The following is a 27,843-nucleotide window of genomic DNA, read 5'->3' on the forward strand; positions in this document are numbered from 1 at the left end:
CACTGAGCAACCACGGCGGGTGGTACCGAAACAAACTGAGCGCCGTGGTAAGGCAGCATGCAATGCATCAACCTCAGCTGAGTATCACACTAACTATACTAAATACTGAGTAGCTAATCAAACTGAGCGCCGTGGTAAGGCAGCATGCAATGCATCGACCTCAGCTGAGCATCACACTAACTATACTAAATACTGAGTAGCTAATCAAGCTGCGAACTGAATTATTTGAATGTTCACAAATGGATTCACATAGTTGACTACTGTGAATGTCCGATTTTTCGGACTCTCTACACTCTTAAGCAAAATTACGCCCTTTTGCAACACAACAATAATCGTCATCTGACTTGTCCGCATTTCCTTTCTTTAACGCAGCGAGCCTGGTACTTCCAAGTCGCAAACAGCATGCCCGTGATCAGCATGACAAAGCATTCTCGACAGGAAAGTAGCGAGCGCAGCGTTTTCAAGGAAGGAAACGCAAGCAAGACAGATGACGATTATTTTTATGTGGCAAATATACACCCCGAAGGGTGTACCTTTGTTTAAGAGTGTAGGGGCCACGAAAACATCTGAAAGAATGAATGCACGCCTTTTACTGGTCCCAGGGCTCAAATCGCCACAGGCACATCCAAAATAGCTCTGAGGGCCTGCCAGTACACTTATTAGGCGTATAGATGCTCGTATTGTGACAGGAGACGGAGAATGCACACATGTATAATTAAGGAATACATACTGTGTTTCGTGACAATTGCCTCTCCCAATTTTTGGTATGCTTCACTGCAATACTGCGTGTATGCTTTACCGCATACACTGCTGTATTAAGGCGAAGCTGATTTTTGGGAACTGGCATTATGCAACACGCCGTACCTTCCGAGCTTCGAAGCCATTTGTAAGGACTAGAAAGGCGGCACCATTGCTAACAGTGGCTAATTGTTTCAGTGAAAAACACGGCACCAAACTGCGAGAAGCTTGGTAATAAAGGTCGAAGGAGCTAGGCCTAGCGTTGCCACGGTGGTGGCTATGTTGCCAGCGGATCTGTGTGCAAGATAATCAAAATGGTGGAGGCGGTGGCTTCGATCAATGCCATTTTGGACCTGCGGTCATGGCAAGAAGTCTGGAAAATCGAACAGCGAAAGACAGTTGCGTCCGAAATTTCGGACATTCTTGACTCTGTGAGGTACCGGGGCAGTGCCGCGAAAGCGTCCGAAAAATCGGTCGTTGATTGGAAACATTGCATGGCCGTGATAATGCGAAAATACCGCACTTTTGCGCAGTTAGGGCAAATCGCACTTGAATGGGCGTAGCCAGGAGCAGGCAAGTCGAATTGTAGCAAAATGGCGCACTTGGACCACCACTGACTTTGTGTCAGCGCCACTAGATGGTATAGCATGCCTAGAGGGAAGCACGAGAGAAGCCCGGCAGGGCACACACACCTCGTATATGACGTGTCTCAGTGGTGACCTTACGGTGTGTCACTACATTGCTTGAATGCTAATAGCATTAACATCGACATTCACAGTGACATGAGTTCTGCTGAAATTTTCTTTATATTGGAAAACACTGTCAATTGCCAACCATGGATAGAAGTATCGTCCAATATGCATTGCAAGTCAGTCTCCATACTTTCACAGAAAACACCACCACATAAAGGCTTAATTTCACACTTAAAATGTAAAGAAAAATATTTATTCATATAATGACACTGAGATCATGTTTCCTTTTACACATGTAGCAGGATTAATGTATAATGATTTCAAACTGCTTATTACTATCACACAACACAAATGAACACACGAACAAGCTCATGAGACATATGTAATGGACATGCTTTTTGTAAAAACAGCTTTTTCAATTAGAAACACACCTTACAATACAAAAAATAACACGCTTAAATTTAAAAAAGTTTTTCAATGTGACTGAGTAGATTAATATGCTTCAATGTGTACTAGGCACATCAGTAAATGCTTTAAAAGACATGACAAGTTGACTGGAGAATACTTTACAGAGTAAAGTGTACTTTGGAGTTTTTCACATATTGCACTAAAAAAAGGGGGTGGGGGGGGGGGGGAAGAGAAAAGGATTGAAAAAATACTTTTTCAGGCTGCACCTAACAGTGCAATGCACAAAGTGCAATAATTATCACAGTTAGAAACAGTGAAAATGTGTGTGCTGTACGAGGTTACTTTTTGGCCCTCTCTTTTTCAAATTTTACCTTAACAAGGTATGTCATCTTCACCTGGTCAGTATTGTACACAATATACTCATTATACAAAAGGGCGGTATTTAACTGCTGACGTCGTATCAGCTTCCCACAGGCCAGCTTGACTCCATTTGACCTGCAAAGACAAAACAATAGCTTACACTTAATGTTCATGCTCACAGAAAAACAGGAAGGTGTATGCTAACTGCAAGCAGAGTAGAACCCCATTAATATGACACCAGTTGTCACATTTTGCCTGACTGTGAAATGTGCTACATGTTAGTGTAGTCGGAGCACAAGACCTACACATATTTCATGCAATGAACTAAAGAAGGCTAGAAGGGAAACAGAAGAACTGAAGAAATGGTCTAGAAATGGATAATTCCATTCCAGCTGTCACAACCTTGTTGCTCGGCTATCTACGATTTCTGTTGGAAAATTTTAGATCCTTCAGTAAAGCACAGTCATTTCATGAAATATATTTTGTGAAGAAAATTTAAATACATTTTGTGAAGAAAATTTATCACCAGATTGAGCACCATGAAAAGGTTCTCATGAGGCACAAGAGTGTGTCGTAAAAGGCGTTGTCAAAAGTTGCAGTTTCATCCAAATGGCAAAGCATTGATAGCAAATGGCAAAGTATTAGAAGAAGTAAGGTTTGTAGTTTTACTGACCATACAAATTGCAGTAAACATTAGTTTACGAGTTAGGTGAACAAGCATGGTGTTACACACTTGCACACACTTTATTACATGACCCGGAACACTAAGTACTCATCAAGCTACCACCTTTCTTGGCTCACCCCCACATTTTACCTCGCACCCACAGCATACAGTACACGATAGGATATCGCACGTGGACTTTATGTGAAGCTTCACACTATTGGCAGTGGCAAAAATTCACCTAGAGTTCCCATATAATTTTTATCGCAATGAAACCACATTACTTCATTATGAGAGCAAGACATTAGAGAGTTTTAGAATTGGGGGCGCAAGGCACTGGGCCCCCAAGCCGCGTTGCGTCGGTTGCTCTTGGGTTTAGATGAGCAGCAGAGTTTGAGGATTGGGTCGAACGCAGACAGCGTTGGGTTGAGCGCTCGGGGCGCCGCAGTGTGGAAAATAGACAGGTGCTTGAAAGCAAAAAAAAAAGAAAGAAGGAACCTTTTTTCTTACAAGTGAAAACGAACAGAATGCATTTTTGAGCAAAAAGAGCGAACAATGTAAGAAACGTAATCACTGTGTTAGTACCGGTTAGTATTACAAATTAAGTGTGCGATGCTCTTAGTTGGTGTTTTCTTGTGTCGCGCTGCGAAAAAACTGAGTTCACTCGCGTGAAATGGCGAAAATCAGTTGAAGTAAATAAAGTTTGCTCTGCGACCATCTGCTGCTGTACGTCATCACTGTCACCCGCGAGGGCGGCCCAAGACGGCTTGGGGGCCCACGCTAGTTTTCGATTCTTGGGTCTTGGGTTAACGCGAACGCAAGAACGCAAGACTGGCTTGGGTTCTGCGCATGCGCACTTGTGGCGCGCAATTTTCTTGGGTCCCCAAGCCGCTTGGGCCCCCAATTCTAAAACTCTCTATTTTTCTTGAACGTTAAGTGCAGCCATACACCTAAAATGGCTATTGATTATGAACTACAGTCGCACACACTTACAAAAATATTCAAGTGCGACGAAAATTCCATTGTTATAACCGATAATTGTTATAACTGGGTTGCATTAAAAAAAATCAGAATTGCGGATGGCGTAGCTGTTCTGAGAAAACTATAATAGCAAGTAGGCCAGTTATCCCCACCACTTTCCTCCAAACGGTTTCTGTGTTGACTCGTTTAACTGTTTTAACTCTGCTTACCGCACACTCCGATCACATTTTATTAGCAAACCGCGGCTGTCAGTGTTAAAAAATGGCACTGCTATAAAAACTGCAAAGAAGGGTCATGGGCGGCAAGTGGCATACAAGCTCTGCCAAGGCATTGCTCTAGTGGGCCCAAAAGGCGCCTTTTAAAAAATGCGGGAAGGTTGCCGTGGCAGCATCTCGGCTTGAGAAATCCAGAAGAAATGCTGGAGCAAGATCGCCACAAGCACCTCACCACATACTTCTCACTGGCTTGCACGACAAAACTGCATGTCCGTCAGCCTTGCTTGCTTTACGCAAAGCTTGCCGACATCTTTCTCCAAGGCATCCAGGTGCTCCACGTAGTGAAATGGAAGGTACCTCGCGAAAACAAGACCATGAGGGACTGAATCATCTACAGGACCTCCCGCAGGGACAATGTTGAGGCAGCCTGCCCTACCACGTCGTGGCTGTCACTGTCGCTATTCAATGCAAGCATCTTTGCAACCATCGATCATCAGTTAGAAGCACTTCGTTTCCACATCTATAGCGGTGCGCTTTCTTTTCACCGGCAACGACGTGCATCACGAATGACACTGGGACTTGCGCTCCTTTACGACAACGCCCCTATCATGTGTAAGGTGTGGAGCGTCGTGTAATTATGGAGCAAGTTGACGACCTGATTCAGCAGAGAGTCATCACACCTTCTTGCAGCCCTTGGTCCTCTCTTGTTGTACTGGTCAAAAAGAAAGATGGCTCTATTAGCTTTTGTGTTGACAGCTGGCGCCTCAACAAGATTACTCGCAAAGACATCTATACTTTTCCTCGAATAGACGACGCCCTCAATTGCCTTCAAGGTGCCGAATTTTTTTCTTCTCTCGACTTGTGATCGGGATATTGGCAGGTCCTTATGGCGGAGTTTTATCGTCCGAAGACGGCATTCGTTACACCGGATGGTCTATATGAATTTACAGTGATGCCTTTTGGACTTTGCAATGTGCCCGCAACATTCAAGCATATGATGGATGGCATTTTACGCGGTCTGAAATGGAAGATATGTCTTTGCTATCTCGATGACGTGACCTGGACAAACTACGTGCTGTTGCCAAGTTTCTGAAGTCTTTTACCATCAAAGAGCTTAGAAGCTTTGTCGGCTTGGCCTCCTATTTTCGTCTCTTGGTACGAAATTTCGCCTTAATCATAGCTCCGCATACGAAGCTCCTTGCCGACTTCAGCGACCTTTCTCACTGGACACCGGCCTGTGACGACGCCTTTGCAACACTGCGCCGCCTACTTACTTCGCCACCCGTGCTATGCCATTATGACCCTGCTTTGCCAACTAAATACAAACAGACGCCAGTGGTACCGGCCTTGGTGCAGTTTTTTCGCAACGCAAGCCTGGCTTCCCCTGAGTATGTCGTGGCATATGCAAGATGTGCCTTCACCAAGGCGGAAGCAAATTATTCGGTCACCGAAAAAGAGTCCCTTCGCAATTGTATGAGCACTAGGAAAATTTTGCCCCTATTGGTGCGGCAGGCCTTTCAAAGTTGTAACAGACCATCACGCACTCCGAAAAGATACATTTATTTTATTCCTCTCAAAACAAAGCACAGAATGAGAGAGGACTGAAAGGAAAAAGCTCCCAAATACAGCTTGAGGACCCCCTACGCCCCACAGAGCAGCAGTGTGGTATACACAACAGAATTCAAAATCACAATACCCGTAATCTATTGCATAAATGTAATTTAACATGTAATCTATTACATTATTGTGATTTTACACAATTAACACAATTACACAATTTCTCGTCAATTCCCACTACACAATTCTAACACCAACGTAGACAAAAATACAGATAAATAGAATTCATTCAAGTCCCTTACAATGCAAAAGAATAGAAAGTTGGGCAAGTTGGTATGGTAACATGATCTTGGATTGTAGCGCGAAGTTTAATAGAAATTTAGTTGAGAGTTAGCGCTTGTCCTGTCTGCTCCTTTCTGTATCCATGTCACTTTGCGCTACAATCCAAGATCATGTTCCCTTACAATGCATTGTCAAATAGTTACATGCTGTTATATTTATAGCGCTGTCCTGTGTCTCTGTCCTATCCCTGTCTTTTTTCAATTGCGCTAAAGGCCTTGCCATCTTGAGTTATACAGGTGAGCTATTCGGTTGAAGGCTCGAAAAGATTTATCAATTCCATGAAGGTTTGTGTTGAAAGCGACCTAAGAGAAAAACGATTATCTTCGAGAACATTTAGGTACCTCGGCAGATTGTATGATAAAGATTGTGTGCGGTATTTGGTGTGACTTAACGGTAAGGTGCATGACAGAGTGACATACATCATATGTAGGTTCATGACATACTAGCTGAAACATTGTTAGCATAAGGCTATTGTTCGTTGCTACAGCAATTTTGTAAATGCAAAGCAGTTTGAACACATACGAGGTAGTTAGTCTTAAAATATTGAACTGCCTGAAATATTGTCTGGTGCGAGCATTCCACAGTACATTAGCTATCAGTCTTATCGCACGCTTTTGTGCAATAAGAAGGTGCTGTTTATTGTGCTCTGTTGTCGTTGCCCAAACTGTGTGGCAATAAGTAATCACTGGCACTATATATGAATTATAAATAAGGAGTTTTAACCTGTGTGGGAAGGGTTAACCTATGTTTACATAACACGCCATTTAACCTGTTCATTTTAACATGAATATTTTCAATTTGTAGGTCGGTCCAAGAGAGTGTCTCAGAGAATACAACACCAAGAGATTCTATACTGGGTACAATATCAATCTTGCAATGACCTAATAATAGTTCGATATCACCACTTACTACTTTATTTTTTGTCCTATATATCACAGCCTTTGTTTTATTCGTATTAACTATTGGTTGCCACGGAGGGATAACTCAGCTAGTGTTTCCTGTGGCGAGCATTGTAATATCACCAGCGTAAGCTACGAGATGACCCGGAAAGGGGGTATGAAAAATGTTGTTTATATACACTAAAAGCAACAAAGGCCCTGAAATCCTTCCCTGAGGTACACCAGAGAAGATTGGCTCAACATCTGATGAGGTTTCATTTAAACACAAAATGTGTTTATGGTACTTTATTTAAGACTGTATTAAAGCAAGACTTATGCCCCTAATGCCATAGTGACCGAGTTTCTGAAATAATAGAAAGTGGTCAATTAGATCAAATGCTTTGGATAAGTCTATATATATCCCGAGAACAAGAAGCTTTTCTTAAAAGGCGGCAATTATAATTTATTTTTGTTAATGCCATCTCAGTGTATCTCTGTTCTCTAAATCCAAACTGGTAGTCAGAAAGAACAGAATGCTTACTTAGAAAGTTAGTCAACCTGCAACGAATAATTTTTTCTAATGCTTTAGACAGTACTGCAAGAATCGATATTGGTCTGTAATTGGAAAAGTCAGAAACAGAACCACTTTTTTGTATGGCAACAACCTTTGCAATATGCATTTGTTTTGGGAAGATGCCGGTACTTATACAAAGGTTATAAATACATACTAGTGTCGGGGCTAATAAGTCTATTACAAATTTAAATGGTTGGATTTGAAAACCATATTTATCCTTAGATTTACTTGACTGGAGGTTTGAAAACACTAATATTATTTCCGATTCAGTAGTTGGAAACATGAATAAGGTTTCGCACAGGCATAACCGAAAGGAACATCTGGTGCGACACACAGCGATTTTGTAATATTAATGAAAAACCTATTAAACCGATTGGAAAGTTCCTTTCCGCACAGAACTTCGCCTTCTTTTTCAATTGAAGGACGGCGCGACCGGAAGTTAAGCAAGCGATTTAGTTGGCCCCATTGGTCTCGGGCACTGTTTCTCGAGGCGGGGTCAAAAAGATTGCTAATGTATTCCAATTTCGCCCTCTTCAGTTCTCGGTTTAACTGATTACGGTATTTTTTTATATGAGTCTAACTTTGCAGGGTCTCAAGATTTAATGAACTGTGTAACTAACTTGTCTTAATTTAACTAATTAGTTCTACCGTTATCCATGGTTTTCTATTTTTGCATTTTCTCGCGTGCTGCAGAGGAAAAGAAGTGTTGTAAATAGCTTTCATTTATCAATACATAAATAGGTCATTTATTGATAAGACATATTTCCGGTCAGTGGCAGAAATCGTGTTCTGAAAGCTGCTCAAGGTGTTCAGATCAATGCGGTGATACTTGAAATCATGTGGTCTACAAGTGCTATCTGGTCTAACGTTAATGAAAGCGAAGGTTCAGAGGTGATCACTGATGTCACAGGCGACGGTCCCTGCATCTATGTTAGACTTATCTGCATTTGTGATGATAACGCTGATACGCGCTGGTTGGCCGCATGTTGCTGGTTGGCTTCCCTAAAAGATCCCTCTAGTCGCCTCGGTCATTGGGCTCTTCGTATACAAGAATTTGACACTCATGTTGTTTGCCGATCCAGGTGCAAGCATTCTGACGCAGATGCGCTCTCTCGATCACCCGTGAAATCCGACGAAGGCCCACCTTCAGCGGTCGACTTTTTCCTGGATGCTCTCACCATCACAGACATACCTTCAGAACAGTGCAAAGATCTGTGAATAATTGCATCCCTCTTGCAAGTTCTCGGCGCCTCTTCACCCGCTAGCCAACCACATGCCCTTTGTCGACTAGCCATGCATTTTGCAATATGCGATGCACTTTTATAGCGCCACAACTACCAGAACGACGGTTACTTTAGGCGTCTTGAGTTACCGTGCATGTCTTACCCACTCATTCAGAAATGTGCCTTAACTTGAAGCCCATGCTTGATTTGGTCGAGATAAATCCCGATGCGAAGGCGCCCAAGGGGAGACAGTGAGTGTCTTGGGCACGTTCTCACCTGTCGCTATAGTGAATGTCAAGCATGGGCTTCAAGTAAGGGTGCATATCTGATTGCGGGGTAGGTAATAAGCGGTGTGTTTGCATAGTTGTAAAGATTCTGTCCTCTTTTTCAGGTTTAGGATGCTTAAGCCAGCCAGCAAGAGAGTGGTCTTCCAAGTACGATTTGCCCTCCAGCCCTGCATAGCATCATACCCTGTGCCTTTAGGAGTGCTTACAAATTCCTCTTTTGAAGCTGGTAGTGGTCTAACTTCTAATCACGATAATAACTACAAGGCTAAACCTATCTTCAGAGTATAAAAATAACGTTCCCTTTAAAGTGGCAGCCTTAAGATGAGCACTCACTGCAACATGTTTCCTTGGTAGTACTGCTGCGGAGGCCAATGCAATTAACCACTGCTGCTATGTTAAGCGCAGTGTATGAACACTAACCAGATAACGCTACAGAGATGTAGATGTAGCAGCTCGTTTTCAGCATCAGCTGAATCAATGCTTTGGCCTTTGGTGGCACCTGATTGCATATTAAGTAGTGCTGTATGTTTTCAAAAATGTGACAAATATAAAATCCTATATAGAATATAGAAATAGTACCACTGAATGAAATTTCTCCTTGCAAGCAGTAGAGCACAGTGAAGCTTTATATAATGTGCAAAAAGACTGACTGTTCAAGAACACGTGAAAGTTCATGCCTTGTGCCTATAAATGATACAAGCACATAATACTGCATGCTATACACAGGAGCTATGTAAATGTACAGAGGTGCAACAAAGTGCACAAAAGATCACTTAGCTCTACAGACAGCCCTTACTACAAAAGACCTCCACTGGCAGACAGAACAAAAGCAATGCATGAACGGTGACTACCTCACAACATCAAGCACCACTATCGAAAACATGTGCCAGAACTACTGAAATCATTCTGCCGTTGTGCACAAAACCTGCAGAACGCAAGAAGCACAATAGAAGAAAGATCAAGACGAGTATGAGAAGCTGAACTGAAACACTGGACAAAGGGAGACAGACAAGAACATCGCTTGTCTATCACCATTCGTTTCGGGTTGCAGTTCGGCTGTTGCAAACTCGTCTTAGCCATTGGCTCCAGTTTAATACTATTCTGACAAGAAACACCGCCGACACTCCTTGAAGGGTACTGCCGAAACTGTTGTGCATTTGCATTGTTCATCAGCTCTTCAGCCCATGCTAAGCACTCATTACCAGCATAAAAGTGAAGAAAACAAAAACAAACTGCCGATACACCTTGAAAAACATGTGCCTACTGATGACCGGACACCACTGCAGACATGCCAAGAATAAGAAATGAAGTGTCACAGCATCAGCACCGCAACCTAAGAGTGGTTCGTTGTGAGAACAGAAAGGCTGGCGCTAGCTTGCTATCTTCTGCAGCCCTTCAGGGTGCACCAGAGCACGGATCAGCGCCAGCACCAAAACTCTACCGAAACACAAGCTGGCACATGCCCGTATACGCTTGCTTGATGGTTGCGCTTATCGCGACGTATGACAGGCACGCGACTGTGAGAATAATTGATAATTGTACAATAATGCTTCGTAAAATCTCTTTAAATTATGTCACTTTTCTAACGTCCTTAAACATCATTTTTCATTTAGTGCAATATTTATGGCATGCTTCGGGATCCTTGCGTTCGACACACATGGCCTCCGAGACTAAGTGTAAAGTATCGGAGGCCACACAATAACTTGCGCACGTGAGAGTTGTCGCCATTTTAAAACGTTTGGTGGTGCTCAGTAAAAGTAGAGTCCCTTCATATAATTTCTATGTGCTTCTTTTTCTGCTATATATCAGTTAATTGCTTAATGTACTGTACAGTAAAACCTTGTTAATTCGGCCCCCGTTAATTCGGAAGTTCGGCTGCGCTGTCTGGTCCCGTCAAATATGTACATAACCCTATGGCATGAAACTCCCGCTAATTCGGACATATTTCGTCGTACTTCGGTTCATTCGGACTGTTCGCGGAGCTCAGAGGCACGTGAGGCATATAGGATCGGGTGGCACTAGAGGGTGTTCAAATCACACCGCCAGCAATGGCGTCTCCAATTAGCGTGGGGCAATCTCAAAGGCCATGCTTGCATATGCTGGGAGTGCCAAGGCCACCATGTTTAATTTATTGCTACATAATAGACAAACCTACGTCTCAAAAAACATGGCGGCAATGACGTACATCTGGCTTTGCAGTCGCTTTTGGCACTTGACACTACCTCTGCATCGCTATGGTTATCAGCACAGCAGTTATTGGTCTATGCTAGCAACCCTAATCTATACATGCATGTTTTTTTTCTTTGTACACATGTATTGCTGCTGTCCGCCATTTCCGACGTTGTCTTTTAACTCTGCTCAGTGCAGTGCATACGGTGGCGCATGTGTGGAGCAACGCGCCGCCCTCAGTAATTGCGAACTGCTTCCGACACAATGGCTTTGTCCGTGATGGTGATTCTTTGGAAGCCGGGGATGCGGATGTTAACCAAAACGCAGAGGAAGATGACACTCGCTTCGACAGAATTCTGCCTCCGGACGTCCCGCTGGACAAATACATCCACATCAATAGTGACGCTGCTGCTGCCGGTTACCTCAACGACAATGAGATACTGGATGTACTAGGGACGAACAGCCAGACTCTGATAGCGAAAATGCGCCCGTCATGGATGCGTGTGAAGTGCCACGCCGCACTGCTAAAGAGGCCAATGATGCCCTTAAAGTTCTGGAGGATGTCTGTGTTGTTCCTCCCGACAGTCGGCGCAGACTGCACCACCTACAAGAACTCTGAAAAATTGTGCTTTCCATGCAAATTTCTCGCGCGCAACAAGCAACAATAACCAGTTATTTCATGAAGTAAAGTTATAATGATGTTTTAGGCATTTTTTTAGTTATTACTGACGAAACCTCGTTAATTCTACATTTGGTTAATTCGGACATTTTCTCCAGTCTTGTGAAATCCGAATGAACGAGGTTTTACGGTACCTTGTTTTCCGATTACTTTTCCAAAGTTGGAAACAAAGAAGTCTACAAAAATTCAGAATCTGCAACACAAAAGTTTTGGATGCCATGTACATTCTTCTTTCGCTTCGCCCGCTGTTTGTGCATTTTGTTCTACTGAAAAAATTACATTTCATGCGCAAACATTGATTTTATGAAGTAGAACCAATCGATCGACGTCCAGCAAAAGAATGGGACCTCATATGGACATCCATTACATGTGAACTGATGATACAGCGTAATACAATCGCATGAACTATATGCACTAACTGCATAGCATCGTCCACGTCAAAATCATAGAAGGGCGTACACAATGCGAAAGCTTTGGAGGGCCTACAATGCATGCTTAAACTACAAACTTTATGGAGGTGCAATGTAGGCCTGATGTACTGTTTTTAGAGACGTTCTATGGACATCCAACACTTCGTCCGATGTACGTCTGATGAATGAACTAAATGGATGTTCAATGGACATTCAAAACTTTGATGCCATTGTACGTCCCTTAGATTTATGTGCATTTAAAGGATGTCCATAGGACGTACCATTTTTTGCTGGGTGTTTGGAATAATCCGGCACATCTAATGTTTGTGGCTATCTGGGTGGGTGCTACATGTATTTCTTTTTCTAGGTAAAAACAAGAAAAAAAATTCCGCTTATGCTCCCGTCTTTTTTATGAGAAAACATTGCACAATGATCTCATTTATGGCCTGGAACTCCCCAATATTGAGTTTCCACAATCCACCGAATCTAGGAAGAAGCTCACACTTGCGTTCTTATCTGACCACACTGGTCACAAATGAAGCAGGTTGCTGCTTCGCGATGAAAATTGTTTCTATATTGATTCCAATCAGCAGTACAATATCAATAGTTAGTAGGATTATTTCCTCAAATTTTTGTGCATGTGCTATACGCAGCCTAGTTCAGATATTAAACCATGAATCACAGCTAAGCAATACGCTTCATCGGAACACTCGCACAACTTCACGGAACACACTGAAACATTTTAGATTGTCACTCTCGGATGTGGTGCTTGACATGATTATGAAATTCAGTGCTTTACGTTACTGCACAACGAACACAAAGTGAAATAAATTGTTTTTATTCACCTTTAAAATATTCTGCAAGACACTAGAGCAAACTCCTCTACTTCTACCTCGCACTGAAGTGATTTAATGTCCACTAGTAAAAAGTTCAGTAATAAACAAGGTGGAGCATGCATTGAGCAAAGCATTCAATCTGCACATTGCCCAATCATGTTTACGATGCCAGAGAGGTGAGAAGCTATTGCATCTAGACAAACAAGAAGTTCTTGTTTGAATTAGGCAGTAACATGCGCCACCCTACCAAGTTTGCTTCAGTTATTAGTGCTCGTACAGTGCAGGAAAAAAGAGAAAGTGCAGCATCCATCTCTGCAATATACACACATTTTCCATAAATGCTTGTGCGGCCGTTGGTAGCACTTGCATGTCAGAGAAAGGTCTATTTACATTTGCATAGACATCTTGTGGCTACTTTTTAAGTAAGCGATACCAGCTTCGGCTGGATATATTCCTCGATAAGCATACCGAAGAGCATGCAGAAGGCCCCAAGCAACTTTTTTTCGGTTCTAATATGGCAGTCAGTAAAGTTAAACCTTAATATGACAAAGCCAGTAAAATAGGCAATTTACTTCATTATACTGAAATATAATCTTTTATGCAAATAAGTACAGCTGCTGATGAATATTTCTTACATGGAAGAGGCTGCAAAATATTCGGAATTATCAGGCAACTGGAAAAAGCAAACTTGAAGGAGCAAAAAACAGTATTTTCTTGAACTTGAGTCAGTGACAAAAGATATGGTTTCATGCCGTGTCAACAATATTTTTACATCGGTGATACGAGGATATGCCAGCCACGCTTTTGCATCTACTCTGCCACCGCAGCTGATAGTGTCACCCACAGTGGGACGACACCATCATGAAAAGCGCTGGCAGTGTGGAGCGAATGTTATGTCTGCCTGTCACTTCAATGTGTATCCGAAACTCAAGACACAACTATAATCTCTAGCACTAAATGTATGGTAAAACAGCGCACAATGCCATGCTATGTCAGCTCGCCCAGCCCAGACTTCCCACACGTGGAAGACTGAGTCTAAAACAGGATGTGTGGGCTGCGTATACGCTCAGCCACACTGATAGCCATGGGTTTAGCCACAGCCAAGCTAGAAAAGGAGACGTATGCCAACTTGCCTCCCGCTCCCCGTTTGCTACTTTCACTCGCACCCTAAGCATACAGCGCACAAGGTGCAATAGCATTTCATCGCACTTGGAGTGCATACTGAACATGATGCTGCTCCACTTCGGTGGTCGCTCTCGGTTGCGCACACAATTTGAAAGGTTCGTTCACAAGCAGCCACATGCAATTCAACTATTTGACTATCTGCGTCCGTGGAAGTTTCCATTTGTTGTCTCGGTGCTCTTTCGCAGCAGCAGTGAAAAGACGCTTCAGTGCATCTTCGAAACTCGAGATTACGTAACATTCAGCATTAAGCACGCAGCAAGACATTACAGATGATACCACTGCCGTCTCAGTACGCATATTATTTACACGCATGACAGATAACCTCCAAAACGGCACGCAAGCTGCATTGTGCTCAGCTGTGCTTACAGCTATGTGTAGCCATAATCGCGCTAGAAAATAAGATGCCACACCAACCTGCTCCCCCCTTCCCCTTGAGTGTGCTTAATTGCGTTATCGCAAACTTGCTCCCCTACCCCCCTTTCCCCTTGCTCTCGCAGGAAGACAGCTCTCAAGTCACTATCATTAGTGGCTCACCCTCGCGTGCTTTCACTCACATCCGAATCACACAGCACACAAGGCACTAGAGTATCTTATCGCACTTGCAGTTTATATCAACCATGACGCTACTACACTTCGGCAGTCCCTCTCGGTTGTGCAACAAGCGATTTCAGAGGTGCGTTCGCAAGCAGCTGTTAGTAATTCACTATTTGACCATCTGCATATGTGGAAGTTTTCATTTTTGTCTCGGTATTTCTTCGTGGCAGCAGTGAAATTTTGTTACATTAAAATCTTATATAAGCACACTTCATTTTACTGAGGTTTTAAATCTATGGATAAGAAGTTATAAAAAGTTAATTGCTTCATTACCGAGAACTTTGTTACACTGAAGTCATTATATCAAGGTTTAACTGTAACACAAGCTTCCTAAAATGCAGGATAAAATCACCGCGCCCGCTGTTGCTGTGGAGAAGCGATGTCACATGATCCAACTTTCTATGTAAGAACAACTGCAACACCAGCGCTTATTGTGGCTTAGCAGCACAAATTAATATACTGAAGCACATGGAAGGCATCATTCGAAATTAGTGCTGTAAACCGCTGCAAGATCCCATATGACCGCTTGGTGTGTCACATCTACAAGTGCACATAGCATGGCAACGCTTCAGAATTGCAAGCATGGTACAAGCATGCTTAAAATGCATTGTGTACACGGTTGTCCACTCTTAGTCAGAATGCCGCTCCGTGCTGCCGGCGCTCCGCGGGGCGCCTCTGTCGGGCGCCGGAGAAACTATTGCGCAGGTGCAGTGAGAGCCGCAGGCGGGGCTTCGCGCGTCGTCTGCTACAGTGCGCCCTGTACTGCGTTGAAGTGGGCTTCAAATTTGCACTGCCTCCGCAGAACGCCGATCGGAGAAACGTTTCTGAATAAACAAAAGACTGCTGAGAAGCCTATCAGCTGCTTTTATCCCGTTGCAGCAACCGTAGCAAAGTTTCCTGCGTGCCTGGTGAAGTTGAAACACACAAATAAGCATACCGGGGAGAAAATGCGCGCCGCATAATATTCGAAGCTTTATACTACTGCTGCAGCACTACGATCCGCCAATATTTTTAATTTTTGGCGTCTTGCTGAGTAGCTGGTAATAAGTGTTAGCAGACGACTGCTGTTGTCTGCTGAAATCTCGGCGCAACGCAAATTAATCGGAGCGGAATAGTAATAGTGGAGGTGGAGCTACATTTTCAGTCTCCTATTTTACATTCCCACAGATAGAGGTAGACGGCCAGGTAGACTCATCAGCGTTTGAAAACAATCCCTAAGGTTTACTAGGCCCTCAGTATTGTCCACATTCTCCATATACCCAATTCAAGATGTCCTGCTTCAATACGCCAGCCACATACTTTGAACTTAGTGGGAACACAGTACGGCATATTTTCCTGCGGCCATCTGTGAACTGTAAAATTCGTTGGAGGCACATAGATGTTTATTAACTGCGGGAAGGCGAAAGCCGTTTGCGACTCATTCCACTGAGTTGAATTTGCCGTGCTTGAATTCATTTCCTGACAGATGAGAAGCTGGCGCAAGCGTGGCAGAGGGATCATGTGACACCACGACCCGCTGCACCGTGAAATCACGTGATATTAAGGTCACGTGACCTAAAATGTAACGGACGGACGCTAGTAGGAACAATTAAACGCTATTGCCTTAATAAATATCCTCCCAGCAACTACTTAAAGCCATGCAAAGCTGAAGACTGAGGTCCTGGTAAACCTTAGGGATTGTTTTCATACGCTGATGAGTCTACCTGGCCGTCTACCTCTATCTGTGGGAATGTAAAATAGGAGACTGAAAATGTACCTCCACCTCCACTATTACTATTCCGCTCCGATTAATTTGCGTTGCGCCGAGATTTCAGCAGACAACAGCAGTCGTCTGCTAACACTTATTACCAGCTACTCAGCAAGACGCCAAAAATTAAAAATATTGGCGGATCGTAGTGCTGCAGCAGTAGTATAAAGCTTCGAATATTATGCGGCGCGCATTTTCTCCCCGGTATGCTTATTTGTGTGTTTCAACTTCACCAGGCACGCAGGAAACTTTGCTACGGTTGCTGCAACGGGATAAAAGCAGCTGATAGGCTTCTCAGCAGTCTTTTGTTTATTCAGAAACGTTTCTCCGATCGGCGTTCTGCGGAGGCAGTGCAAATTTGAAGCCCACTTCAACGCAGTACAGGGCGCACTGTAGCAGACGACGCGCGAAGCCCCGCCTGCGGCTCTCACTGCACCTGCGCAATAGTTTCTCCGGCGCCCAACAGAGGCGCCCCGCGGAGTGCCGGCAGCACAGAGCGGCATTCTGACTAAGAGTGTACGACCGTGTACGTATTGAGGCACTCTCAAAAAGACATGTGCAGTCACATGTAAAGTGGATTCAGAAGATGCAGGAAAATAGATGTATGGGCACCTGCACTGGCAACACCATTGTTTTAAAATATGAACTTTCTTTTTAGTTGTTTCTGTCAACTTAATCCCTAGACATTGGTGCAGTATATTTGAAATGGTACACTTTGCTTCCACACCTGAAATGCAAATTTTCTCAATCAAGACATAGAGTCATACATTAGTGGACACAACAAAGCTCAGAGAAACATTTGAAATTTTTGCTCTCTTCTGCTGTCTGTTCTCAACAACTATGAGTATACAAGAAATGTGTTACAGGTTTTTCAACAGACAGAATCTAATAGCTTGAACCTAAACTGCTGTATAATGTTGCCTGACATTTACAGCAATAGTTCTTACAACTCAAACTGAGGCGCTTTGCATGCATGGCATAAATAATAGTGGCGCATTATTTCGCAAGAAAGCACACAGCAAGAACTTTTTCACCATAAGATACCTTGTAATCAGTTTCTGTGGAGTCCAGTTCAGTCAATTCACAATTGAGTGATCTGTAAAGACGGTCAATGGGGCTCACATTCCCGGTCAGAAGTTCCTTCTTTAGAAGTTCCAAGGATGTCTGGATAACCTCCAAAGCCTGAAATATGTATCCTAGCATAAGTTCAATCTTTTAATCACAGTAGATAAGTCCTCCATAAAAGCCAAGTTCAGGCACCCCCCATATGCTTCCAGCCAACACTAATTTTCAGTGAAACAACTTTACTGTAAGAATTTTAACTTTTGTTTTTCTGGGTTAAAGCAATGCTAGAACCTGCCCATAGTGAATGTACAGTGACCTGCATTTTTATTTCAAGTTAAAAAAAAAAGACTTGACACATACTTCTGCTTTGTTCCCACTCAAATTTCACAACATGATTGCTTTTTTTCATCTGCATCATTCAATAAAACACTTCCATCATTGTTTGATGATGATAACGATGATGCATGGGGTTTTTTGGCGCAAGGGGCCATCATTGTTTGTCTTGTTCATCTCGATATTTAGTACCCAACAGGCAGTGAAACCAGTTCACATATCTTCAAAAGCTTGCTTTTGTGCTGGCAAAGTGCACACAGGATGTAGGTTCCCCTTTCCCCAACACTTTGGTGAACTAGACAAGCAAAAATGAATTGCTTCATTGAACAATACAGACGAAAAATGTCATCTTGTTGCAAAATTTCAGTGAAAAAAGGAAGCAATAAACAAAATCTTTCGAGTTATTAGACTAAAAAACACAGGTCACTGTACAAACCATTACTAAAGGAATCCACATCAACAGACTCCCAGCTCCCCCCTGCCCCTTGAGGCCACAAAAAGTGCATGCGAGCAGCCGAGCAAGTGCACGAGAGCTGTGACAGAAGAGAAGGGAGAACGATGAGCGGGGAGCATGGCTTGGCATCTGGCTTGGCTAGTGAGCTGCAGCCAGGTAAAAAGCAATTGCAAGTGATACTGCCAATGCTGCTCCGTTGCCTCTATCCTGATAGTATTTCCAAAGTCGAGATAAGAGGTGAAAAACACACAGGTGGAAACCACAGCTGGAAAAAAATTTCGACTTGACCAATATTTTGAGATACTGGATTTAGAGTTGAGGGTTTACTGTTATGCAAAAAAAAAGGTAGAATTTCAATATAACGAAATTTTGATATGACAAAGTGACAATTTTACCGATTTATGCACGAGGACGCTTCACTTACACTGTGCAATAATGTGCGAGTGGTCACTGTGTAATACACCTCTGCATCTGCTCACACCTGGCTGAAGTGGTAATGAAAGAGTAGCCACTCAACAATTAGAACACTAGTAGTGCCATTGCAACTGTCCACTTTGTGAAGGTGTACTATAGCATCCGATTGGAACTGAACATTAGCCACTATTTGTCTTGTGCACCTACCTCCAGCATTATCATTTTCTCTTGTACATGTTCATTTGTACAAATCATCTCTGGCCTTTGCTTTCGCCTGGAAAAAGCAGACTCTTATTATAACATGCATTATTACAACTGTGACTTTTATCACTCCTCTGGGTTCACTTTCAACTGAAATAACCACACTTACGTAAATGAATGAGGAACACAGGTGTAGAATTCGCTACAGGCGTCCATGAGTTGACTTTTAGGGCACTTCTTGTTAATGCAATCTTCAACTTTGTGAAGTGCCTCATAGCCTGCTTGAATCTGCTCCTTCGTGAGCCTGCCTGTAACACAACACATACGAAGCAAACCAATGCACTAGAGGTTGTAAAAACACATACCTCATGTGCCTTTAGCAAACATGGACATAGGACTTACCTAGGGGCATTTTTACCACATCAAACTGCAGGTCAATAAGAGTTTGTTTCATTGTCTTCACATCGCATATGAGATACACGAGTTTCTGAAAAATTTATAACACAGTAAGCCAGCTGTACCTGCTTGTGGTTGGAATAATAAGCATCGATTAAAATGGTCACCTAACCTGCAAGCTGGGTTTGAGCTTGCTTTTTTTTAATATTCTTGGAAATATCCGCAACAAGAGTGTCAATATGGTCTCCATGGGACTCCTTAAAATGAAAGTTTTTTCAGTGTAAATCTCCGACCTTCCAGCTGCGACACAAATGTACTTACAGGATGGCTGTAGTCCATTTTGAGCATGTCGTACTTCCCCTGGCGTTTTGTGAATTTCATTTTAGTGGCCCATACTGGCCACTCGTTGCCAGTTTTCAAGTGGAATCTAAATTTAGAAAGAACATTATGTTGTCATTGCTACAAATTACAAAAATTTCACACAAAGTTCTCATCCAAACAGTGAATTAAATATGAAAAGCCACTAACTTTTCTTCAAACAGCAACTTTGCTTTCAGGATGTCATTCTCACAGCAGACCAATTTTGATGCTCCCTTTTCTCCAACACGGCCCCAGCGAAACCATACGTAGTAATAGTCGTTGTACACATCCTCTACCAGCTGCATATTATAAAATTTGTTCCGATTCGTTTGGAGGCATGACTGGTTCAGAACAGCATTATAGAAGACCCCACAGTCACCATAGATGGTTGGCGCAACCAATTGTTCCGCACAGAGTGGATCCACCGAGGGAAGTTGTTTTCGAACTGGTGCACTGGTTCCTGCGGCTGTTTCCTGGCAAGTGGTCTCTTCCTTTGCAGTTGTTTCCTTGCCTGCTCAGATATAAAATAAAATAGAGAAGAACACACGAGGAAGATTAACCAGCTGGTTTGCAGCACTGCATAAACATAGAAACGTGAAAGGTCAAAAAAGCATACATTGCAAAAAACCATAATTAACAAACTGCATTTTGTTGCAAAAACGCAAGTACACTACACCTCAGAAAAAGCAAAGGAGTGAATTATCAAAGCCAGAAAATGTGCAGAGAACACTTAGACTGATGTCACCTACATATTGCAGTGTACCAATTTGGGTCTTCGCAACAAAAAGGTTGTTTTGTTAGTCAACACCTGTGTTGCCTGACTTCAACTGCATTTTTGTGCAGTTGATATAAAGCATTGTAAAATACTCCAGCATAATGCGTTTATTGTGAAAACTTATTTATTTATACATATACCTAGTAGTTTCCAGGGTTTATAAAATTATGTGAGAAGGGTTGCACAGAACAAAAGCGTGTATACTGTACATAGCACAGAAAATACTGAATTTGAGCAAATGTACACAAATTTAGTACAAGGAAACTGAAAACAATTTCTTGAAGACAGAAGTACTGTTTTTACTTAAATGTGCACTGATACTTTTCTTTAAAAAATAATTTTTTCATGTTGGGGGTCATATAGTAGGTCCGATGCTACAGATCGGGGAAAAAGCTACACCTGCTAAATGCAGTCGTCACGCCTCCATTCGTCACACCTGCCAGCAGCCTAAATTGGCCTGTCCGTGCCGGACTGAAGGTCGGTGCAAGGCTACGACTTTGCACGCCTGTTAATAGCCCAACTTGGCACGAGCCCAAATTGGCACGACCACACCGGGGTCGAAGTCCGTGTGCGTTACTCCTGCTTTCCTTCTTGACGCTCAGGGAGGGGCGTGCATTTCTGACCGGTCGCATCAAAAGGGGCAACCAGCTCACCGACACCGGATTGGTGGAAACCAGGAACAATGACGATGCAGGCATAAAAAGCGGATCCGGATGGCTGAGAGGAGACACTCAGAAACAGTGCGACTCGGACATGCTAAGACACTACCATAGTGTGCTCCAATAGTTGGAGCCGTTTTGTATTCTCAATCATGTAACCTTTTTGAACCATATTGCTTTTTCTTAATTATCTTAAAACGTTGTTCGGAACCTTTTCTCCCGGCACCTGGCACGGCACCACCAATGGAAACTTTGTTGGCCGCACGGATCCCTGACTATGCAATAGTATGTGGCAGTCAACGGTGAGATTGACCTTACGGAACTTGGGATGTTCTGGACAATCGCAATGGTGCATAGAGCATCGCAGCTTAAAAATGAGGAGCAGCTGAAAAGCTCACAGAATTAGAAGCGCAGGAACTGGTAAAATACAAGGGAATGAAAAATGGCAGCATCCAAGAACAACAAAGAAAGAAACGCAAGCGTGACAATGTCCCAACGACCCTGAGAAGTGATTCTCAAAGTCATAATCTTGAATCCGAACCAACCGATTGTCCTGAAGTAACTAGCAAAAAAAAGCACAAGACAATGGGCGATGCCTCAAATGTCATTAACTTGTCGAGTAGCCCATTGTCCAGAGCACAACTAAATCTCCTTTCAAAAAGTCGAACCTTTTGTCCGGCATCCGGAAGGATGAAGAGAGTTTCAAGTGTTCCAAAATTTCAATGATTTCGGGAGAAATTTACACCCAAGGGAGTACTTCTATGATCGTACCACTGCAGACGGGAGTTGTGATCAGCTAGATGGACTCTCCGATAAATCATGGACACCTGGCGAGGCACACAATAAATATCTGGACATGTACATTTGCGCGGTTCAAAAAGACATTAGAAAGAGAGGCATCGTACCATCTGCAGCAACCTCTCAAAAGAGGACGAGGAAGTGCTGCGAGCCTTGCATGACAATCAAACAATTGTCATTAAGCCAGTGGACAAAGGTGGTGCAGGGGTGGTACTTGACCAGAGTGTTTACATAGCCGAAGGTTTTCGTCAACTGGACAACTCTTACCAAAAATTCACAAAATAAACAATCTCGGCCAGCCTATCATTTCCAGCAATGGAACAGTAATTGAGAAAATATCCAGCTTTATTGACATTCTCATTAAGGAAATTCCATCTTCATTCCCCTCGTACATTAAAGACACAAATCACTTCCTTCGGAAGGTATCAAACCTGGTAGTACCGGCGGGAGGCTACTTAATCACTATGGATGTCGCATCTTTGTACACCAGCATACCCCACGCTGAGGGCATAGATTTTATAGTTTCAGCCTACGCTGGTTCCAGCCAATTAGAAAAAGATACAGTTGAGACTCTTCTGAATTTAGTACTGAAATATAGTCACTTAGAGTTCAATAACAAGCATTATCTGCAAATCAGCAGAACTGCCATCGGAACGAAGATGGTGCCAAATTACGCAAATATATTTATGGCATCGTTAGAAATCCCCTTCCTCACAAATTCGGCCATAAAACCAATATTTTACAAGCAATTCCTGGATGACATTTTCCTTGTATAGGCCAACAGTGAACAATGTCTCTTGCACTTCATTTCCAATTTGAATTCTCTGCGCCAGTCAATTTGCTTTACGCACAACTTCTCCCAAGATAGTATTCACTTCCTCGATGTCACTTTGTCACTAAGTGGCAGTCACACTTCCACGTCCCTATACAAAAAGCCAACAGATCATCGGCAATATCTGCATTTCTATAGTAGCCACCCAATCACTGCAAAACACTGCAAAACAAGCATCCCCTACTCCCAAGCCCACAGATACAGGAGAATCTGTTCTGAATCTGCACAATTTGAGAGACACACAGAGGAACTGAAATCCGCTCTTGTAGGCCAAAAATATCCTCCACAAATAGTAGACAATGCCATTGAACAGCTTAGATCGAGCACATATAATGGGAGAAAGGGTGAGCAATACACTACCAGTGTTCCACAGGACAATGCCATTCTCAACCAACATTTTAACATCATGAAACAGAGCATCCGACTTGCTACTATCTTCAAGCGGCCGCCTCATGTGGTATATAGAAGAAACAAAAATTTAAGGGATTTGTTAGTCAGGGCGAGGACACAGATGCCCAATGCACCCAAGGGTTGTCTTCATGTGGGAAGCTTCGTTGCAAGGTATGTCATCACGTGACAACAACAGACACAGCTGAGGCATCGAACTCGTCCTTTGTATATAAAATTAAAAAAACCCTTGACTGTGATTCTAGTAATGTCGTGTACAAAATTCGATGCGAGGTATGTAAGCAGGAATATATTGGACAAACAGAGACCCCTTTTTGCCTGCGGTTCAACAATCACCGCGAGCATGTGAAAAGTTTCCGGAATTTACCCTTCTCCAGGCAGGTTCCGCTGCCAGATCACTCCTTTGAATGTGTGAACGTCGTGCTCTTGGAGTCTGGTTTCCAACACACCCGTGCACGCAATGTATTGGAATCGAGAGAGAATCGTTTTTCATCCATAAATTTGAACGTACGGTAAAGGAATTAATGAGTCCGGGACAGTTGACGTGCCTCCGGGATATACAGTAAGAGTGCATGGGGAGTGCGAATACATGTTGTCTACTCGAAAATTGAGACGCTGGCCATTGCTTGCTGCTCCCTCTGCGAGTGGAAAACTAATAAATCCAGTTTCCTCTGCCCTGCCACACAAAGATATTTTAAATTTTTTTTACAAAAAAAGAATCCCTTTTCATCCCATGCTCTTATTGAGCGATGAACCATTCATGCCATATGAAGATACTTTAACTATTTAAAAGCCACAAGAACCCTACAAGAACTGTAGCACATTTCATGTTCTTATATTTTTACTTGGCCATCTACACCATTTTACCACATTTGAACAAATAAGCTCATTCGAAAGGTAGTGACTACAGTGATGGGGCCCGTCACTATAACGACGTCGGTATTGGAGGCGAGCATAGAGTTTCACACAACTACGGGGGGTGAGGACTTACAGAGTCACCCTCTGTCGGAAGCGCCTCCCTTGCGTAGTCTGAGGGATAACGCGACGCACCCCGCATAGGTTTGGCTATCGGCGCTAAATAAGGATACTATGCGGGAGCCCTCCTAGACATTTTTGCAAGTACTCTCGAAATGGCAGAAGTATTTTACCTTTAAATAATCGTGGACAAACATACAGCACAGAATGGTTTACAGGCACTATCTCTTTACCTACTACGTGCAGTAAGCTGGGACACTGCGCGCGGTCGCCGCAATCGATTCCCCCAAATTGGTTTCTTACATGAAAGGTAGGCAATAGCTGAGAGAAAACTGTGAAATACGTCCTTATAGTGAGCTATCTGTGTAACCAAATGGAGCAAATCAGAATGAAGCTTCCATGCAGCGATCGCACGGGTTTGCCGTGACCGACTGCGCGTCTGCATGCATGTCGGCGCACAATGTTTCGCTTTCGCTGTGAGAGTGTTTTCGCACCGTGCCTTGAGCTTTATGCCGCAGTACATGAGCATCTGACCGTACGCAAGCAACCATTGTTACATGGGTACTATCAGAGCTGTTCAAAAATAATTTCGTTATAGCTAGGCTTCGACGTCTACGGCAACTTGTGATGTGCCGTCGCGACGATTCAGTTTATCGGTCTTCTAAGCGAGCAATTACCAGCTGCTTCTTTCTCTTAATCCAGTACAATATTCATTGTCTGGTGCTACACAAACATGAACATATGCCATGCCTTTTTTTTAATGTGCTTTTTAGTTACCTTTCCATTCTAGTGAACTTTTTTCTCTCTTTATTATTATTATCATAGGTGTTGCAGTACATACGCAAAAGACTGTTGGACCCAATAGCCGCAGGCTAGAGGATGGGTCCGGATATGTGAAATATAATAGACATTCAGTACAAGCATAGGGGGATCAATACAGGAGATGAATGCAACACATTAGCATGTTAAAAACGGAAAATAAATTTACGGCATGCATAGAAATTACCACCAGTTACATAAATTATCAAACCACAAACAACAGAACCCCAAGCAAAAATACAGGCACAAGATCAGTGGTTTATAGCTAATAAATGGCGCTTGGCCGACATTTTGTTTCTTATTATGGAGGGTATGTTGTTCCATGTCTTAACTCCAACACATTCAAGAAGTCTTGCGCCATATACATTATGTTCAGGAGGCAGGTTGAAATTTCCAGTGGCAGTACTTCTGGTAGCACGTGATGATGAAAAAAATATGGACACAGGAAAAAAAGGACGGACACAGGGAAAGGACGATTACGTTTCACAACACTGTTTACGTAGCTAGCTGTTTTATGCTCACGCATAAGATCGATGGCAATATGTTAACATGATTAAACAGTAACCTGCTGGGTGTATCGTTTTTCACGTGAGTCATGATTTTTAATGCCCGCTTTTGTACAACCAAATGGAGCATAACAGAGTGAAGCTTTAATGCAGCCGGGCCCCGTCACTGCAGTGTAGATGTTAAAGTGCCGAGCCCCGTCACTGTAGTCATTATTAATTCGAAAAACATGTGCTTGGCGCATTATAGCCTGCACGGCTGCTGCGCCATTAAAACCCCAGACCATCATCATTAATGCAATGGTGCAACTCATTTGGGGGATCAGCCATGAATCAGCAGTTCTAGCGTTCGAGAAAATAAGATTATCGGCAGGTATGATTACCAGATCTTTTTCGGCGTTCGAGGCGTCCATCGGAATGGAAAATAGGGAACTCGTCGTCGCTGTCACTGATAACGTGCACCGGTGGCAGATCGTCATCGCTGTCACTTTCTGAATCCGAGCTTATTGTAATAACCTCCTGCAACTTGCTGCATGATGGAAAAACAAGGTATTATACGACAGCTCCGTAATTATATGTTGATATTTAAATCACGAAAACTTCGTTTAGACAGAGGAAGCGACACTCAGCATTTACCGAACAGGACAAGATTAGTCAGTGGTACGGCGTATGCACTAAAAGCGTTCCAGGCAAATACCGAGCCAGCGCACATGGAAAACAGCAATCACACTAAGCAAAACTGAGAGCTTACGGTGGAGTGTGGTGTGTCGGTCCAGCCTCTGAACGACGCTTCGGCATTGTGCAACCACGACGATCGAACACGACAACCAGTTGAGCAAACTTGAACAAAGACGGTGCCGACGACACTTCACGCCTCACTATAAAAGACAAACGCCAGAAGGCAGAAAATACAAGTTGGCACACGCGAGGATGGCGATAAAGTAATTTGCTTTGCTTGCTTACACTCTAGTTACGTATTTTAGTTCGCATTCAGACACATTTGGCGTCATGTACTCACATTTTCACGCGCGATCGCCTTACGTTTTGCAAGTTTCGCGCGTTATCAGAGCCTCAGACGCTCAGACTCAGACATTCCGCGTTCGTCTGAACGGTGTGAGCTCTTTTTCTACGGAGGCAAAGCGCGCACAAGTGAGAGCGCTTCTGTAAAGAGTCCCGCGTTTTCATCCACGTTAGTTTAAGCTGGGGACCGAAAAGAAATCATAAACACTTTATTAGCAGCAGTCAAACAAAGCAAAACACACAAGTGAATGTAAAAGTTTACTTATTTTGCGGCTTTTCCCTTCCGCGTCTGGGCAAACGCGTAACCGTCGCACCGGCTGTCAAACGCTGGCGTACTACTTTGCGCGGTAACACATGTGCAGAAGCACGGTACGAGCGGCTGGGTGGCGCATAGAGTTCCTCACTATATGTAGTGAGAAACTCCATTGGGTGGCTATGGAGTGGGGTGGCGCACGGGGTGGCGCATGCTTTGCCGTAACCACGCTTCCATCGTGGCAGTGACGCGCGCGACGACGAAAAAAACTGTGGGGGCGCTGCGATCGAAGTGGATTGGACCGCATCAAGGTCGCGCCGTTGAAAACTGCTGGCGATATTTCTCGGAATAGTCACTCGTACTACTTCGCACGCTATCATATCCGTTCAGATCGCTCAAACGGCGTTTATAATTACATATGACATGCATCTATGCCTTAGGACAGATGCCTTTCTTTCTTTTCTTTATTTCAATTTATTTTTTTATGCCGCTCGGTGATTGCGCGTGCATTGCGGCCGCAGTGTCGGCTTTCATTTTACCATGCTTTGGAGAACAAATATTTTTCTTATTCCACAAGCAGCATGTATCTCTCGTGTGTATCTGAGTCTCTTCTCGAGTCTGATTTCTGAGAAAAACGTTACGCTTACTTATATTTCATAGCTAAATGTAATGCCGTTCCCAATTGTACGTCCGCTCGACTACAGCATGTAAGCGGCTGCTTTCAGTTATCCGGTGCACTATCATATAAGGACAGCAATTAAAGGAACGGCATGCAACACGTAGAGATAGAGACCCAGCTTTTAATGGGTTGCAGACATAGTGACTGTCAAAAGAATTTTTTCCTTGCCTGAATCAAGTTAGCAGATTTACAGGGTGCCCCAAAACAGGTCGTTTATATTGAATATGACAGCTGGGAACTTGCTCAGCAGAACCGATTATAAGCACTCGTGTGTTCAGGAACTGGTGCGCCTCTACGCAACAGCCACGACCCCCCAGCAACACAATCATTCGAAATAAGAGTGTTTTTATTCAACACTGCGAA

At 43.3% G+C, this 27,843-nt stretch overlaps 1 pseudogene; it reads right to left on the reverse strand.

Annotated features, from left to right (window-relative positions):
• Positions 1 to 1,667: 1,667 nt before the first annotated feature.
• LOC142561420 (poly [ADP-ribose] polymerase 2-like) lies at positions 1,668 to 27,029 on the reverse strand (annotated as a pseudogene).
• Between the last annotated feature and the right edge of the window lie 814 nt (positions 27,030 to 27,843).

The sequence above is a fragment of the Dermacentor variabilis genome, chromosome 1 (assembly GCF_050947875.1).
Source record: "Dermacentor variabilis isolate Ectoservices chromosome 1, ASM5094787v1, whole genome shotgun sequence".
Classification (NCBI taxonomy): domain Eukaryota; kingdom Metazoa; phylum Arthropoda; class Arachnida; order Ixodida; family Ixodidae; genus Dermacentor; species Dermacentor variabilis.